Source organism: Neophocaena asiaeorientalis, unplaced genomic scaffold (assembly GCF_003031525.2).
Source record: "Neophocaena asiaeorientalis asiaeorientalis breed wild unplaced genomic scaffold, Neophocaena_asiaeorientalis_V1.1 scaffold400, whole genome shotgun sequence".
Lineage (NCBI taxonomy): Eukaryota > Metazoa > Chordata > Mammalia > Artiodactyla > Phocoenidae > Neophocaena > Neophocaena asiaeorientalis.
The window spans coordinates 652,281-666,360 of record NW_020175089.1 but is presented as its reverse complement, the minus strand read 5'-3'; the positions used below and the strand labels follow the sequence as shown (position 1 = coordinate 666,360).

General features: G+C 40.3%; 1 non-coding gene across 1 annotated transcript; it reads left to right on the top strand.

The window, feature by feature from the left end:
- Nucleotides 1–8,220: 8,220 nt before the first annotated feature.
- TRNAE-CUC (transfer RNA glutamic acid (anticodon CUC)) lies at nucleotides 8,221–8,292 on the top strand. Its single transcript has one exon. It is a non-coding gene; the product is annotated as a tRNA-Glu (tRNA).
- Nucleotides 8,293–14,080: the final 5,788 nt, after the last annotated feature.

Here is a 14,080-nt window from a genome sequence, read left to right as displayed (position 1 = left end):
GAAAATCAGGTCATCTTTCTGGCATCCATGGAACCTATTGCTTATAGCTGAACAGTAGCCATAGAAGATAAACTGCTCAGACCCTCAAGCTTCTCATTCTTTTAGAGGAATCAGCTGAATCAATTGTGCATTCAATGATTAAGAAAAGCAAAATGTAACCATTTCCAGATTCCTGGGTCATTCTAGCTTTGAAAAGCTCTTTAGGAAAATACTTGGAAAGCTGAGGCTTAAAGTGCTCTGTTGCTTCAGAAGTTCTGGTGATAAATATTTGTGACCTGTGCAAAATTAGGCATCAATACTGTCAGTCATTCTAATCTACTCAGGAAATTTGTCCGAAGGGAAAATGCAGTGAGCAATGTTGAGCTGGTAAGAGAACTTTCCAAGTTTGAGAGTATCCACAGCGTAAAACTGTTCATGAGTACTTAGGAATAAAATAGTCTCATATGTGAATTTACCATATTTAATTTCCATTCCCCAAATGATTGGGCATTTAATTTTTTTTCTAAAAGGAAAGAGTCTGTATCAACCACATTGACCTAATTGATATTTATAGCCATCTTACCCAATAACTGCAAAATGCATATTCTTTTCAAGTGCAAGCCAAAGATCTCTCTTTTTTTTCCCCCCCGTACGCAGGCCTCTCACTGTTGTGGCCTCTCCCATTGCGGAACACAGGCTCTGGACGCACAGGCTCAGCGGCCATGGCTCACGGGCCCAGCCGCTCCGCGGCACGTGGGATCCTCCCAGACCGGGACACGAACCCGTGTCCCCTGCATCGGCAGGCAGACTCTCAACAACTGCACCACCAGGGAAGCCCTGTAGATCTCTTGAGATAGACTAAATTCTGGGCATAAAAAAAAAAAAACTATAAATTTCAACTGATTTAAATCCTACAGAGTGTGTTCTATGGCCATGATGGAATTAGATTAATAACATAAAATAGCTAGAAAAACTTCAAATATTTGGAAATTCAAATAAATAACTCACTTATAAATAACCCAACAGTCAAAGAAAAATCACAGTGGGTATTTGAAGAGATTTCAAACTGATTGATAAAAGTAAAAGTCTAAAGGAATTCAAGTGAGGAACATTTTAACATCAAACTCCAAGATAAAAGTAATGATTAAAACCTACCTAAGGTTTGTATAACAGTTTACAGTTTACATATATTGTGACATCATATATTCATCTTCACAACTGCTGTAGGGAACATGTTAATATTCATGGGCAGGACATTAAACATCTCCACATTTTCAAGGTATCATAAAAAGGCCTGTTGGTCTGCTGATTGACCTATGGAGGGGTGATCTTGGTCTTTGCCCCAGCTTCCAGCCTGGCCCCATGATCTCCCCCCAATCAGCCTCCACTCTCTCTGTACCTGAGCTGATTCTGTTGCTTCCCTTGCAATATATCATAACATTCAAGAATACTTGTGCATGGACTTGTGTGTCTACCTCTTTGTTGGATAGTTTAAACCAAGGTTAGCTGTGACTTAACCTCTACAACTCAGTAAAAGGGCCAGCAAATACCAAATGTCACACGTGGCTTGTGGCTTTCATGTTGGACAAAGCAGAAGCTGAACATTTCCATCATCACAGAAAGCTCTATTTGAAATTGCTGAATGCAGTTCAAGGCCAAGGCTTTTCCATTAATGGCAGCTTTTGCTATTTGAACAGATTTGGTACTGGAAAACTTAATTCCACTTAAAGTAGTGACCACATTTTCATAAGAAGTACTGAAGAAAGGGCTTGATATTGACATAAGCCTGAGAAATGAAAGGGAAAAAAGTCATGAAAATAAATGTATTTCATATATTTTTAAAAACAGGTTAAAATGATAGTTTTGTGCTAGTTTTAGAGCAGAGATTGAATAAATCAAATTCTAACTGTAGCGTATAAGTAGTTATAAAGAATTATGTGTGATTAAGCATTCAAATCACATTTGACTTTTGTAGCATGATCATAAAAAGGCTATTTTTTTTTTAAATTGAGGGCTTCACCAGTTTTTCCATTGGGTTCTCTTAACTTGATATTTTAATTGTTCACCTCTAAAGTACATATTTCATCAAAATCACGTTCTCGTTTCTCTTCTTGTTAATCCTGTGAACATCTCATTTATCAGATTTGGGGGAGGGGGTCAAAATTCAGCAATATCACATTTACTGACATCATAAAATTTGGCATCTTTTACGAGATTTTTAATTCCTTTGGCAATTGTTTGTAATCCAGTCACATAATATTATTGAATGTCATCCACCACACAATTGAGAGTAGAAGATAATGTTAAGCAAAGAGAAATGTTTGATTCAGAATTAATTTTATATGTAGTCACATGGGCTCCTGTAACTGCAGGGAGGTAAATCATTAATATTCAGAAAACAAGCATCTCTCCCCACTCCATCCTGTGACTACTTCAATATGAAACATTCAAAACAAAAGAAATATGTGATTTAATTAAATATTATATTATCAAATGAGTGTCATCTTAGGAGTCATGCATATTATGGCCAAGACTGCCTGGGTTCACTGATGTCCATGCTCTCCTCTTCCTTCTAGACACACTGCACTCCCCAACCCCCTTGCAATCAGGTGGATCCATGTGACTAGTTTTCACCAATGGAATGTGAGCAGAGTAATGGGGATCACTTCTGGGCTAAGGTAGTGAAGCATGGATGAATATCTTCCATGTTGTCTTGCTTCCCTCATCTGCCAGCCAAGTGCAAAGGATCCAGGGAAGGACTCCAAGACCCTAGGCAATGGTGGTTCTCTCCCTTAAATAAACCTCTTTGGGTTAAGACACTGAGACTTTAAGGGTTTTAAATTATAGCTAAGTCTATAATTAGACTTAATTAGTGAATAATACCGTGGGTAAAACCATACACTGAATTGGTATATCTATAAGGAGGTTATGTTAAATGGACTGAATTTGTCCTGGAATTTGGCAGATTTTGAACAGTTAATGGTCCATTGCACAAGAATGTATTGAGTACTTATTCTATGTTTATCAGTACATGGAGCATGGCAGGAAGTATCTAGAGAGAAGAAGCTGGAAGAGGAGGATAAATAGTTATTGAATCCACATTCATAACAGCTCACCCACCTTCATTCCTTTCCTGGGTCATTGGTAGCAGCCACTCATTGCTCTTCCCGAGACCACAATGGCCTAACTCTAATCCATTCTTTAAATCACACCACAGTGGTGTCTCCAAAGCGTCAAGCTAATCACATAATTCTCAATTTAAAATCCTTCAGGTGCCTCTCTTTGCCTTTGAAATAAGTCAAAATCCTTATCACAGTTTACAAAGACCTCCCTTCATGATCCGGCCTCTGCTTGCCTATCCAGCCTCATTTCTTGCGACCCTCCTGCCCCTTCTCTCTGTGTTTCAGCTGGATCAGGAGCTGCTTGAAGTCCCTTGTACAAATACATGCTCTTGGAGACCACTGTGCCTTTGCACATTCTGTTCACCCTGTCCACATTCTTCTCCCACTCACTTCCCCAAAGCAGAATAGTTATTTCAGGTCTCAGCTTGGTACTGTCTGTGTTAGAAATCCCTCCCCTGTGTCCCATTACGTATTGTATCTTTCACTCACCCCTGACTGGGCACCGCATCATATTTCCTTAGTCTATCATAGTCATGTGTATCTCCTACGATTTTATGAACTCCTTTAAAATGGTGTGATTGCCTACTCTTTACCTTTACAGTCTTATATTATAGTCTTGTCATAGATAACATGTTTGATAAATGTTGAATGAATACATGATTAAATGGTATCAGCATTGTATATGGTAGAAACACATGCAACAGAGTTCAATACAAAGTGATATATACAATGAAATTCTGAATTAAATGATGTTAGTTTCCAACTTGTATTCTATGAAGAATATGTTCAATAGGCAAAAAAAATGTCTTTGCAGTTGTGATAAAATTAAGCATTTTGAGATTGGGAGATTATTCTGGATTATTCAGGTAGGTCTTAAACGCATTCTCGGAATCCTTATCTATAAGAGGCAGCAGAAGGAGATTATCCACACACAGAGAAAGCAGTGTGAGGACAGATCAGAGAGATATTTGAAGATGCTGTCCTTGAAGATTGGAGTGATGTGGCCACAAATCAAGGAATGTCAGCAGCCACCACATGGTGAAAGAGGCAAAGAACAGATTCTCCCCTAGAGCCTCCAGAGGAGGGGCAACCCTACGGACACCTTGATTAAGGTGATACTGATTAAAGACTTCTGGCCTCCAGAACTGTGAGGGAATACATTTTGGGCTACCAAGTTTGTGTAATTTGTTACAGCAGTCACAGGAAACTAATATAAGGCAGGAAAAAGACAAGGTCTATGTTTCCTCAATTATTAGTAAAATATTCAGGAAACAGGTGGAATTTGAACTTGACCTTGAGGTAATTGCTATATTTTGTTAGGTTAGATGTTAAAAGTTCATTCCAGACAGAGATGGATAGCTTTCACATTAGCAGAAGTTTACAACTTTGAAGGAGAATAATAAGGGTATAAATTACAGTAATGCTAGCTGCTGTAACAAATAAACCTAACATTTCAATGGCTTAACACCTTAAATTTTTATTGCTGTCTCACAGAATCCAGTGCAGATGTTGTAGTCAGTATGTGGTGGGTGCTTCACTCAGTCCCTGAGGGACTCATGCTGATGGAGGCACTGCCATTTCCAACATGTGGCTTTTAGAGTTGCCCAGCATATTAACAACAAAAAAAAAAAGCATAGAGAAACCTACATGGGAAACCTTTATGTTTCCAACCTGAAACTTTTGTGAACATTCCATTGTCTATTACTATGGACTGAATGTTTGTATTCTCTCCAGACTTCTATGTTGAAATGGAATCCCCAACATGATGCTTATTTGGGGGTGGGGCCTTTGGAAGTTAGTTGGGTCTTGCAGATGGAGCCCTCACTAATGGGATTAGTGCCCTTATAAGAAGAGGCCAGAGAATTAGCTTTCACTTTTTCTGCCATGTGAGGACGCAACAAGAAATCAGGAGTGTGCCACCTGGAAGAGCATTCTCACCAGAATCCAGCCACACTGGCACCCTGACTCAGACTTCCAGCCTCCAGAACTGTGAGAAATAACTGTCTGTTGTTTATAAGCTACACAGTCATGGTATTTTGCTACAGCAGCCTGAACTGGCTACATTTCAGTCACACAGCCACACGTAACTTCAAAAGAGACTGGGAAATGTAGGCCATCTGGGAGCCCAGAAAGAAAAGAGGAAACAGATTGGAGAACACACCGTCATTCTCTTGATGCTCAAATATTTACTTTGATTTTCTTCCCACACAAGAACATATTCCCTCCCCAAGGAAGACAACTCAAAGCTCCATTCAATCACTATAGTCAGCTGCATTCCAAGATCACAGGTGATGGCAGAGACCACGCCATCCAGAACCCAATGACCTATCATAATCAAATGACCTATTATCTGAAAAGACAAGTTATCTGCAAACTCCCACAACACACACTAATCAATGATCCAGGAGAGACCAAATAAATGTTCCTTTCATGAAAGGGACACTGGGAGACACACACAGAGATCATGAGATCCTGATCAGCAGGCATGGTGAAACCCCTCTCACAATGAGTACCTTGAGGGTTGGGGGAGTACTTGATAGACCTTGATTCTGCCCTCTGGGGGCAACCCCCATATCCATGGTCCCACGTCCGTGGATCTGCCCTCAAAGAGTCTCTTTCTTTCTTTCTTTCGTTTTTTTCTTTAATTAGAGTATAGTTGATTTACAATGTTGCGTTAGCTTCTGCTGTACAGCAAAGTGTATCAGTTATACATATACATATATCCACTCTTTTTTAGATCCTTTTCCCATATAGGTCATTACAGAGTATTGAGAAGAGTTCCCTGTGCTATACGGTAGGTCCTTATTAGTTGCCTATTTTATATATAGTAGTGTGTATATATGTCAATCACAGTCTGCCAATTGATCCCTCCCCACGCCCTCCCGCCACTTTCTCCCCAGTAACCATAAGTTTGTTTTCTACATCTGTAAATAGTCTCTTTCTTGTCCATAAACATCCATGGCCATATCCAAGGTGCCCAGAGAGTATACCTTCCCTGGGGATACACAGCTTTCATAGCCAGATTCTAGCTGGTGCAACTTTCAGGTCTCTGAACAATGTTTTGTTTTGTTTTGTTTTTCCCAACACATACATAATAAGCTTATACTCTGCATGAGACCCCATGCTAGGCACAGGTACAGTGGTTTAAAGGCATAGGCAAGGGACTTCCCTGGTGGCGCAGTGGTTAATAATCCGCCTGCCAGTGCAGGGGACAGAGGTTCGATCCCTGGTTCAGGAAGATCCCACATGCAGCGGAGCAACTACGCCCATGCGTCACAACTACTGAGCCTACGCTCTAGAGCCCACAAGCCACAACTACTGAAGCCTGCGTGCCTAGAGCCCGTGCTCCGCAACAAGAGAAGCCACTGCAATGAGAAGCCCACACACAACAATGAAGAGTAGCCCCCACTCGCCACAACTAGAGAAAGCCCACACACAGCAATGAAGATCCAACACAGACAAAAATTTTTTAAAATTAAAATTAAAAATATAAATTAAATAAAAACACAGGCAAAGTCCCTCTTTTCATGTATCTTACCTCCTAGTGAAGGAGACAGACTGAATGTTGTTTTAAAGTTCAAACGCTACAAAATTTTTCAGTCTTGGCTCAGTTTCTTTGGCAATGCAGTTGCCTAAAAAATTTAGTACACTCACGTCATTACATAGTTCTGGACCTAAACATAGATCTCAAATCTGTTTTTCATTACTTTTTGTCCTAGCCCCCATGCCTTTCTCTTTAGCTAACGGCAGCTACTCTTTGAGGCCATGTGAAACCATAGGCTCGAGGTGAGAAGGTAAGGCCATTTATCTGATCTTTGTCTCTGGCTGAATCTCTTTGTTCAATGACGAAGTCTTCCTGGAACTTTCAGAATCAAAACCTTTCCAGTTTTATCTACATGAAAGTCCAATCCTGTAATAGGAATTCTCTCAAGTTCCTTTGATATTTGCATTGAAACCAGCTATTACTTGTCTAAGCCTATTGTGATCTTCTAACATCTTGCTAAAATCTACCTGCAGTTGCCAACACACAAACATGCTTACTTTTCCATCTACTTTTGCTAGAGCAGTTGTTCTCAGAATTTGGTCCCCAGAGCAACAGAGTGGGCACCACCTGAAAGGCTTTTAGAAATGCAAATTCTCAGTCCAGATCTACCAAATCAAATACTCTAGGTGTGGTGCCCAGGAATCTGTGCTTTCACAAGCCCTCTGGGTGAGTCTGATATACAGCTAAACTGAGAACCATTGCTCTGTGGCTACAGGAATGGGTCTTCCGTGTTATGACAGGTGGAAACTTACACGGTTGGAGCAGGGAGTTCATGGTGGTGGTAGAATAACACAAAATCATAAAAAGAAAGAAGGGCAGTCACCCAATATGTTAAGGTGATTATTTTCAGATATTGAGAAATTCAACTTGGTTTTTCCTGAACAAAAATTTTTAGGTAAGAATTACAGGCTCTTCGAAGATAATCCTGTTCTTCTGTGATCGTTGTGCAAGCAGTGGGCATTAATGGTTTCACTTTAGATGATGTCATTGCAGATGCTCCTATTTCCTCTGGGATCAGTTTCTTCCCCATTCTGTGTGGCCTCAGGAGTATTGTCTGTCAATCATGGAATTCCATGCCTTTGGTCAAAAGGGAAGGTGTACGACTCAGGCCCAGCTGAATCTGGTAATCTATCTCTGTGACATTAGCAATTATTATGAGGAAGGACATGTGACACAGGCATGATCAATTGGAGTCTAATCAGAGCTAGTAACTAACTAACACTTGGTACTGAAGGCCACAGTTGTCTTCTCACCTTTCCACAGGTCAGCCCCAAACTCATCCTTTATAGTGACCTGAGCCAATAACATCCCTCTGCTTTAAGCAAGTTTGAATTGAGTCCTCATATATACAGCCTTGGTAAGATGCTTGACTTCTTTCCTGATGTAGCTTAAAATCGAGTCCTAGACATTCTTCTATAACATCTCTACTAGAATGGAAAGGGAGGGGAAAGGCAATTTCATTTAGTATGAAGCAAGTAAGCCTTTCTCACTCCCTTTTTTCTTGTATTTTTTTAATAGTTTTAAAACATATGTATTCATTGTAGAGATAAGTAAAAACAAGAAATGGATGGAAATTCCCTGGTGGTCCAGTGGTTAGGACTTGGTGCTCTCACTGCCATGGCCCAGGTTCAATCTCTGGTCGGGGAACTACAGGATCCTGCAAGCTCTGTGGTGCAGCCAGAGAAAAAAAAGAAGGAAAGAAAGAAGGAAAGAAAGAAAGAAAGAAAGAAAGGAAGGAAGGAAGGAAGGAAGGAAGAAAGAAAAAGAAAGAAAGAAAGGGAGAAAGAAAAAGGAAGCATTACATAAAAAGCTCATTTAAAAAAAATCAGTATCCAGTGTGCCACTAAGTCTTATCAAAGCTCTTCTAGTATTTATGAATTTGGTGCCTCACCCAGACACTCAGTTGACATAAGTGATGGCTGTTCATAGTTCACAGATGCATCATTCTCTGGAGAATTGCCCTTGACCTACAGGAACCACTTTACCTGAAATGGCCTGGGAAGCTGTGTCTTTTCCTGGGAGGAGCCTCCAATCAGTGGTTGATAAAATGGAAAAAAAATCCCTGCCCGCCCCTTGCTTTAAGGGAGAACATTTGCAGTGGCATTCATGCTCCAGAGCTCCCTGTAGGACCAGGCTGAGTCTAAACTTCAGCTGAAGGTGATCCTCTCTAGCTTCTTTCCTGGTACTGTCCTGAGGGTTTCTCCTGAGAACATCTCAGGTTCTGCTTCTGGGGAATCTCATCTAAGGCATCATTTTTAGTCCCTTCATATTTCTTATCTATTTCCTCCTTTTCATTTTAATTGAAACTACCTTCTTCCTCTATGTTTCAAGGTGTTCATACAACTCAAGTTTTTCCTGTACAGAAGGATCAACTTCAGTGCATTACAGCTCTATGAAAAATGCTTTTGAAGAACCTGGCTCTGTTACAGGTGTTCTATAAAGCCTACCTGAATACTCGCTCCCATCCCGCATCCATTCCAAGTTGCTAGAACATTCTGCTTGGATCTTTAAAACATGATTTTACTGTATTTAGGTATTTGCATGCCTGTCTTTCTTGAGAGAAAAGTTTACCTTTCATCCATGTGCTCCTAAAGTGTTTTTCTTAATTTTCCTTTCAGGATGCAAACCAATAATATGCACTGGTGGGGATGCCTTAGCTACATCCTTAAGATCCTTTAAATTCTGCCACAGCAAGGCTGGCACAAGAGCCCAGAGAAGAGCAGAAGGGTCATGTGAGATGAATTCACCTCAAGAAGCTATGGACATTGTAGGCGCAAACGGGATAGGAAAAAGGGTAAATTAGAAGGATGTCCTGATTTGCAGGAGCGTAACAATATACTCATGGGCAGAGATGGCTTTTACTGTATAGGAAGATGGGAGCCAGGTCTTCTCCTGTGTTGATCAGGTGGCAGGAACATGGTGGCAGTAGGTGACTCTGTTGGTATACTCGTTATATGGTTAGAGTGTACTCAGGTCCTGATCAGGGTTAGGTTCTATGTGAAAGGCACCAGGGTCTCAAGGCTGGTGAGACCAGCTGGGGACAGCAGGTATTTTCATGGCTCCCTGTCTTATTCCCACAGGGGGTTTCAGGGATTAGTTATAAAGTAGGAGATAACTATCCATGGGAGTGTGTCATCCTGGATTGGAACTCATAAAAGGAAGAATATGTCCTTAGGTTATATAGCTGACTTGTGTCTGAACTTTCCCATGCCCCATCAATGAAAGGCAACAGACAAGCCAAAAGGTCCTTGGAAATTCTCCCATGTATTCCCAGCTGTGATTAATCAGGGTAGTGGTACTTGGATACATGGATTGGGCAATTTGGTATCACTTTTTTTTTTTTTTTTTCAGTACGAGGGGCCTCTCACTGTTGTGGCCTCTCCCGTTGAGGAGCATAGGCTCCAGACGCGCAAGCCCAGCGGCCATGGCTCACGGGCCCAGCCACTCCGCGGCATCTCCGGGATCTTCCCGGACTGGGGCATGAACCCATGACCCTGCATCGGCAGGCGGACTCTCAACCACTGCACCACCAGGGAAGCCCTGGTATCACTTTTTGAAACCCTGTCTTGAACTGAATGTCTAATATTTTTTTCACAGCTATGCCTTTAATTATAACTTTAAAGGAAAAGAAATGCTCGCAATGAAACATTAGCACATCACTGGTTGTCAGCTGTATTCAGATTTCAGAGATATTAAGATGTGAAAAGCTATATATCTTACAACCAACATAATGCAGGACTATTTAGAGTTTGGTGAAAAACTCTGACTTAGGGAGAAATGATTAGTGGAGAAATGAAAATATCAGCAACAAAATAGAATAAGATGTCCCTCAATCATGCCGCACTGCCACCCCCAACAACAACAATCTGGCAATGATCCACAGTCAAAAGTGCCTTTATGGAAGCTGTGGGATCCAGAACCATATGCCAAGAGACTCAGGAGGAATCTGCCCCATGTGCTCATTGGGTAATAGGCATAGATATCTTAGTCTAGGCTGTGGACCCTGCAGTGGCCCATGAACCAACTCTAGCCCTTCTTGGCCATGGAATAGGAACCTCTAAAGAATGTTATCTCAGACAATCACCCACAGATGAGAGAGCCTTTGTGGAAGTCCAGGTTTCCAGTGGAGAAATTCCAGCACACCATTGGAGCAAAAAATATATGTATATGTATATATATATCAGTTTGGATGCATTGGAAAGGGTAAGAGGGACAGCTTGACTTTATCCATATCACCCCTCCCCCAAGGTGGCACAGCTTAGAGTCCAGAGAGATCTTTTTTGCCTGTGATTTCTCCCATGGTGTATGGAGGTCAGGGAGTGAGACCATGTGAGTGAGTGTCCAACTTCTCCAGCTGTGTCAGATGATGCCAAAGAGGTCCATTTCCCTTGTGCTGAATTGCGACTGGCTGGGAGGAGGTGGCTGGAAGAGCAGCAGATAGGACTCTGGAGGACATTAAAGTGACACAGATACTACTAACTGTATCATGAACCCCATCAAAAAGCCCACCTATGAGCCGCTGAACTCACCTCACCCGCAGATCCCCCCAACTGGCACATGGACGACCCCAGGACTCCACATACCTCACCCACACACATCTCCACCCTCTGGCCAACTCCCTGTATGAGCTCATAGGGGTGGTGATGAGAGCAAGCTTTGGCAGATGGCTAGTGAGCACATGCAGAAAGCCAACCCAAATATGTGGGCCAAGGAGAGACCACAATATTGAGTTTTAGTGACACCACCATTGGGAAGGCAAAAGGGAGACTGTCAGCACATGGCATGGTGTGTTGCACAAATGAAAGGAGGCTTACAAGCTTAAGAATTTTGCCACAAGAGGGAGCAAGAAATGTGGAGCAGGCATAGCCATATAAGGTCAGGGAAAGCCTCAGGATCCCTAGCTGGGCTGACGGAAGGCATTTCTTTCCCAAAGGCAGTTAGTAACTACTGGAGGAGGTGACTACTACTTCAAATGCAAAGACAGCAAGGCAAAACTTCAAGAAATGTGAAAAATCAAGGAAATATGACACCATCAGAGGATTTCAATAATCTTCCAGTAATCAGTCCCAAAGACATGGAGATCTGCAATTTACCTGATAAAGAATTCAAAGTAGCTGTTTTAAGGAAGCTAAAAGAGCTACAAGAAAACACAAAAATAATTCAATGAAATCAGGAAAACAATACACAAACAAAATGAGAATTTTGAGAAAGACATAGAAAGTGTAAAAAAGAACCAAACAGAAATTTTGAAGCTGAAGAATACAGTGAATTAAATGAAAAATGTAATAAAGAGCATCAGCAGTAGAATAGACTAATCAGAAGATAGAATCAAAGATCTAGAGGATGGGAACTTTGAAAAACCTAGTCAGAGGAGAACAGAGAAAAAAATTTTAAAAAGCAAAAGAAGCCTACATGATCTATAGGACACCATCAAATAAACAAATATCAGAATCATTGGAGTTCCAGAGGGAGACAGAGAGAGAATGAAAGTTTATTAAAAAAAATAATAGTAGCTGAGAACTTCCCAAGCTGGAGGAGAAACTTGAACATCCAAGTTCACAAAGCTAAAAATTGTATGATCATCTCAATAGATGCAGAAAAAGCATTTGATAAAATTCAACATTCATTTATGATAAAAATCCTCAACAAATTGTGTACAGAAGAAACATACATCACCATAAAAAAGCCCCTATATCATACTCAACAGTGAAAGTTTAAAAGCTTTTCCTCTAAGATCAGTAACAAGACAAGGGTGGCCACTCTCACTACTCTTAGCTAGAGCAATCAGGCAAGATAAGGAAATAAAAGAAATTGAAATCAGAAAGTTATCATTATTTGAAAATGATATGATCTTACATATAGAAAATTCTAAAGACTCAACCCAAAACTATTGAAACTGATCAATGAATTCAGTAAAAAATGCAGTATATAAAATCAACATACAGAAATTAGTTGCATTTCTATACACTAACAACAAAGTAACTGAAAGAGAAATTTTTAAAATTGTCTCATTAACAATGGCATCAAAAACAATAAAACATACTTAGGAATAAATTTAACCAAAGAAATGAAAGACTTGAAGAAGTTACAACCAAGTGAAAGGATATCCTGTGTTCATGGATCAAAGGAATTAATATTGTTAAAATGTCCATACCATCCAAAACCATCTATAGGTTCAATGCAATCCCTATCAAAATCCCAATGGACTTTTTCACAGAAATAGAACAAACAACATTAAGATGTACGTGGAATCACAAAAGACCCTGAATAACCAAATCAATACTGAAGAACAAAGCTGGAAGCACCATATCTCCTGATTTCAAACTATACTACAAAGCTACAGTAATGAAAATAATATGGTACCAGCATAAAGATAGACACAGAGGCCAATAGAACAAAATTTGAGCTCTCACATGATTGGTTAATGTTTGACAAGGGAGATAAGAACACTCAATGGGCAAAGGATAGTCTATTCAACAGATTATGTTATGAAAACTGGATAACCACATGCAAAAGAATAAAATTGGCTCTCTATCTTATACCACTTACAAAATTAATTCAAAATAGGTTAAAGACTTAAACATAAGACCTGAAACCATAAAATTCATAGAAAAGGCTACTTGACATTGGTCTTGCAATAATTTTTTGGGTATGATACCAAAAGCACAATCAACAAAAGCAATCTACTTGAGTCTAATAACAGCTTATTAGTTACAGAGTCTTTGGGAACATTTAGTGAGTTGATACAGAAAGATACTCTACACAGTGACTGGTACATCGTAAGAGATAGTGAGAGATATTTTGGGTGCTTATCCAACCGCCTTTCTTCCCTTTCTCCCTCATTAACAGAACCCCAGTTTTATTGACCTGCCTCAGAAGACCATGACCATTAGAAGACCAGGATTCTCCTAAGCCTACAGGGATAAATAATTTGTCTAAATCAGTCTGATTTGTTTACTTCTTGTCAAGTGATTGATTTAGGCATAGGTATGTGATGTAATTCTGGCCAATGAGATATGTGGGGACGTGTTTTGTGAAGGCTTTAATAATGGGATACATGGTAGGGATGTTTTAGAAGTTGTCATCTGCATGTGAAGCGTGGAATTGCTGCAGCCATCTTGGTAATATGAGGTGAGCAATATCACCATGCTGAGGGTGGTAAGACAGAAACAAGGAAGCCCCTGGGTCTTTGCAGATACTAATGAATCACTGAGCTCACCAAACCTAGAATCCCCTACTTCTGGATTTTTTGCACAGTAAACAATTAATGGTATCATTGAAGCTATGTCAGTTCAATTTTCTATTACTTATAGCAGGAAAAGTCTAAAATTGATGTTTACTTTTGTGATTTGTCGATAGGATGGATGAGATAATGCATACAGAGTGTTTAGGCCACTGGCTAATCCAAAGAAAGTGCTTGACAAAGGGTCAAAAT